Source organism: Prenolepis imparis, unplaced genomic scaffold, assembly GCF_030444845.1.
Source record: "Prenolepis imparis isolate NDT839.2.m4 unplaced genomic scaffold, iyPreImpa1.0 SCAF_55, whole genome shotgun sequence".
In the NCBI taxonomy this organism is placed as follows: Eukaryota; Metazoa; Arthropoda; class Insecta; order Hymenoptera; family Formicidae; genus Prenolepis; species Prenolepis imparis.
In genome coordinates, this window is record NW_028141213.1 from 164,344 (window position 1) to 170,364 (window position 6,021).

Here is a 6,021-nt window from a genome sequence, read left to right on the forward strand (position 1 = left end):
GACTCGTCTCCCGCTCTTTCCGGTATCGTGGCGGTATCTCTCCATAATTCGTGATTTCCGGGGTTTGAATTGGCAGGCTGGCCGGGCCGTCATCCAATCCTTTCCGCGGGTGTTTATGGGCTGACACGGGGCCCACCATTCATTCTGCAGCATGAGGGGTCTCTCGGTGTCCTTTAGGGTCCTTTAGGTGTCCAGCAGATCTCTAAAACAATTTATATTTTAGACGGTATATCGGGATGGCGGTAGCGACGGGAGCTCGATACATGACCTTCGGTGCGGTATCCTTTCTACGGTAGCTTCGTCCTCTGATCTCCGGCGTCTTGCTTCACATTTTGCTGAGGGGTCCTCCACTCAGGTAGTCGTTTCGCGATTATTTCAAATCACGTTCGCTCAATACGGTAACGCAGGAAATAGAATACAAACAAAATAAAATAAAATATAATTTTATCGCGTTAAGGTCGCTCCCTCTCAGAGTGTGAGGGGCAACCCCAGGACGGCTCTCCCCCCTCATCGGTCGAGCTTTCACCCTTGTGACGGCGCTCAAAAGGCGCGTCACGTCACAATAATTATTGATATAAAATAACCCAGCAAGCACAGAATGTAAACGCTATATAACGTCGGAGTAACACGCAATATAACAAATGTTATATTTTATATACAATAATGTAATATAATTTTTTTATAGTTACAATATAACTGTGTTTTAGAATAGTTATATTATTTAGTAATTTTCTAGTTATCTTAAAATAACTGCGACGTAACATAAATATTACATCACATACATCGCAGAACATTTAAATTACATTACAGCAATGTTATAATCTTACAAGTTGCAATGTAATATTGTAGAGACATTTTAAGAACATATAACTGTAATATATTATGAAAAATGTTACAGCAATATTCCAAAAATATAAAAAAATAACGATATTTAGTAGTCATTAGTTCTTTATCATTTACCGCTATGCGACGCGCGATGATTTATCTATCTCGTATTTAAGTTTCAGTCATGAGAATTATATAAAGCTTACAAAAAATGACTATTAAGATTAAAAAGATGCAATAATTATTTTCTGATATATCCCAACAGAGAATTCAGATATTGAACTGATCGAAAACTTAGAAAGTGGATAAATAAATGTCCGAATGAGAGGAAATCGCTCATTATATTATAATATTTAGGCTATAAAGTCTGCTATTTTTATAAATAAAATTTTTAATTTTAATAAATTAAATGATTGAATTAAAGTAAAAAACAATCGTTACGGCTCTGCTAAAATTTAATAACTAATTAGAGTCTCAAAATGAGTTGGCGATGAGAGCCCGGGCGCAGTTAATAAGGCGCACATTTATTTAAATGAGTAAACTGTAATATAAAGATAGTTTACATAGATAATGATACATAGCGATGATAGCGTACGTTTCGGCTCTTTCTTTGAGCCTTCTTCAGCGCATACAATTAAAAGATTAACTGTCTATTAGACGAAATTTAGTTTGTGATGTTCAAGACGTGAAAGACTACCTTCCATATTATATTCAGCTAATCTCGACGTTATTTCTTCACTGGGTAGATAAGCCAAGGAAGTCGATAATGAGAAATATATTCATTTCGTAAAATCTGTAGGTGAAAATTCACTTTTTTATGGAAGGAAGCTTATTGTAAATGTTAAATTTTTTTTTTTTATGTTTTATATAGCAAAAAAGAACGGATCAAAATAACTTTCAAATTTGTAGAGGACTTATTATTGTACAGGATCGAAAATTGTAACGGAAGTGTGGAGTTGTCTAAAGTGTAGCAGAACGATCGCATTAACATACTAAATGTTTAATATTCTTAGAGACCAAGTTTTTTTCTGTTACTGATATCACTCATCGTGAGGAGAGTGGTTAAATTAAATCTAGGATAAACATGACACAACCGGTACGTTATGTAAAAGTCAAAGGAGTCAGCTAACGAATAATAGTCAAATAAAAGTTAAGTGTATAAACAATAAATAAACGTTTTGATTAAAAACTGAAAGTCACGAGAAAAAGAATATTACTATGTTGATAATATTACTATGTTATGTCCCCCTCGAAACCCTACAACTTTTGTAGGAAACATTTTTTGATTTAACGCAGTGTTTCTGAGATATTTGAGTGGGTCCTTTAAAATGGGACACCTGGTATATATTGTATATATGTATATATATATATATATATATATATATATATATACATACATAATCACATGCTTGCAATATAATACACACCATATATTTTCCAACAACAATTTTTCAGTTTTACATTTTCAATAAGTAATAAATATCTAGAGAATCATCACATATAGTATGTTTAATTAAATATTTTGCAATAACATATTATCAAAGAAATTTATGCAAGGTCAATCCTACATTGCTTTCAATTAGATCTATATACATATTACAATTTAGTGATATTATATGAGTTTTTTGGAACCATTTAATGCAAAAGACGAGATTATAGATATAGACAAAAATAATTCTTCCTTCAACATACAAAAAATTACAAACCCACCAATAACCTTTGTTTCCACATTTGAAAATACATTTAGCATCACCAAAACCGGCAAACATTTGTGAAATTATTTATTATTATTATATAGTAGATATATTATAAAATTATGTTTTGTTGTACTAAACTAAAGCATCCGGCAACGTAAACATGGCGTCTGTAAAAATTATTAAAAAATTATATTTCGTATTTTACATCATAATTTTCAAGAAAACCTGTGACTGCCACTTAAAATCAATTGAACTTATCGTGAAAATCAAAGTCAGCATTGAGATCAAAGTATAAGTCATTCAAGCTGCAGCCGTTAAAATAAATTTATGATTTTATATTTCCTGGTGTCAATCAATTTGAAATACTCTCTCTTTCTCTCTTTCTCTCTCTTTCCCTAGTAATGCCAAACAAAGTTAACAAAGAATTTTTTGACACTTATCCAATTTCTTAAAACTTTTGATTACATGACTTTTGTTTGCATTAAGATATTGTATACATATAACAAATTTAAAATTAAAAACACATTTCGTATGCTTTGTTTTGATACATATTTTCTCCTACTTAATGGACATCTAGAGTCAATGTCTTCTATGTTAAATTAAATATGTAATAAATGTAAAAGAAAAAAAACGAATGGATTTTAATAAAAAAATATGTTTAACCAGATTGCAAATCGTGGAGAAACGGCTTTTCCATATTTACTCCATGAAGTGGAAAACAATATCATTTATCAATTTTTAATCAAATATAAATCTATTAAAAGTGAAACATCATACTAATCCTCAATGAAATCTAAAATTTGTCAATGAGATAGAGATTAATTATTGATCTTATAAGCTATAAGCGGACGTATCTCGAGTAATTATTGCTTTATAACATCAAGTAATTTCTTTCTCAAATATATATCAATTATTGTACTTATTAAATTGTCAATTATACATACAATTATAAACTCTTTTATTCAAAAACTATTTCTTATCTATATTTACTCAATATTTGCTCAATTGTATAGAATTTGTGACCACGCAATTATGCACGACAATCAATTAGTGCGTGCCGGCACAGGAGAATTGCATCAGCCACTTTTGTTCTTAACAACGTGTCGGTCGGTGTCGAATCGTCTCTCTTCATTTTTGTATATCGGATTTGTTCGTATTATATGTTTTAGTAGTGCATTGAATCCAATTCACGTGGCAAAAAGTGTTGTATAATAAAAATATATAGTTATTATATTAATAATATAATTATTTTTTTAGAAAAAATTGTTATTTATAATACTCAAAACCTTATTTTACCATCTTATTATATATCATACCTTATACATATGGTATGTTACGCGTCAAACGGAACAGCTTTACAACCAAAATTGAGGTCTAGCTAAAAATTCCCTCTTGGCCGGAAAAATTACTTTAATATATCTATTTTATAATGATATGTGTTATTTTAGTAGAATCCAATATGGCGGCCTTAAAATAGCAGTTTTATTTTCAAAAAACACATTAACTAATTTATTAATCTATTCTGTAAAAAAAATTTCCAGCCAATTTCCAGCAATTGGAAGCAGCCCTACATCGAATATGGTTCGAAATTCTGCAAGCCACAATTAGAGCCTGCTTTAATATGCGTGAGCGCCTGCAAGAGGTCATCCGAAGACGAGGCAGAAATATACAATTTTAAATACGAACACATATATCCCTGCCCCAACACACACACACACACACACACAAACACGATGGGCAAAATCCGACCAGCAACTTTCCCGTAGTGCCCATCGGATAATGCTAATGTTGGCGGTAATTGAATATATAGGCAAAAATGCATATGTAACTTTGATATGCTGTAACTTCGCGAAAAAAAATCGTACGGTATTCAATTTTTTTTTAAATTTGTAGAGAAAAGTCCATATTTTACGATAGTTAAGATGATATTTGCGAAAAAGCACTTTAGTACACTCCGTAGAGTTCGTCAAACTATGCAATTTTTTGAAAAAAAAAGACGTTCCTCCTTTTAAAGGGATGGAGAAAGGGGGAGAGAATAAAATCAAAATCGAACGAAAGTTCCTTAAAGTAGAAACTTTACCCTTTAAAACAAAAAAAAATTTTTTGAAATACGACAATTTTTCGCGGAGATACGCTTATTTGAATTTGTGCTAAATTGTCATATTAAGTACGTGTTGCGATAATTTTTTTGACGAGTGTATATAACCTAAAAATTCTTTTGCACAACAAACATATTGCTCTATCGTACCTAGGAGCTGAGCTATCTTATGATCACCACTGTGTAAGATTTTTTTTGTAAGATTTTTTGTAATGCTACCGACATTCACGTTATCTGATGTACACAACGAGGAAGTTGTTGACCATGGTCGTTTCTTCGATCGTTTTTTGCATAAAAATGCAACACTTTGCTGTATTTGCGTATTATGCGATTAATTAATCGATGAATTAAAAAACTCGTCCCATGTGTACAATGTATGTATGCGTCAATGTTAAGTGTGATGGTGTGGCGTGTGTGTATGGTGACTTGTGTATAATCGAATGTTTCTTGTATTTGAATATATGTAGATCAATTAGTAATTAAATGCCTGATCTACATATGTTAAAAACAAGAAACATTCAATTTCACGCAAGTCACCATACACGCGACACAGCATCACACTTAATATTGATACACACTTGCATCATACACATTATGTGCAAAATCCGACCGAGCAACTTCCTCGTGACGTACATCGGATAACGTGAATGCCGATGACATTACAAAAAATCTTATAAAACACAAAAGTGATTAAAAGATCTGATAGTTCAACTCCTAGATACGATAGAGCAATAATGTTTCTTGCCATTTAAAAGTGGAAGTTTCCTACTCCAAAGCCAATATGGTGGCATATTTGGTCCCGTCCTTTCTTTTTCCATAGACGGCTACAAAATCATGATATTTCCAGACTTTTTACACGATCTCATTTCGGGTCTTACAAGAAAAATAGTTAAACAAATAAATGTCTGGTGAAAATAAGTGAAAATCTGTTCATTGTACTATATACTTTCTGAGAAAAAACAAACTTTATCACTAATAAAGGAAAAAACGATAAAACAGTAAAAAATGGTATTTTGACCGTTTCTTAAACTGAAAATGAACGTTTGTTCCTTTAATGTTTTTCAAGTGGACATTTTAACCAATTAAAAACGTTTTCGAGAGTTCGGTAATAAAACGTTTCAAAGAAACATTTGTGAAACATCTCTGAAACGAATTCTACGTCATTTTACGTCACACACATTCCGTGAATATCAACATTTTTACATTATTGATATCAGTTTTTTTAAAGAGTAATATTTCAAGAAAATTATTTTTTTTTAAACTTGAAAGACAAAATATTGTAACAGCTACGTAAATAAGTGACTGCCCTCTACACTCTCTACACTCTGACGATATAGCACGCGCTATATAACCTTCTAGCTATATAAGTCGACACGGTGTAACATTTAGTGTCACACAATA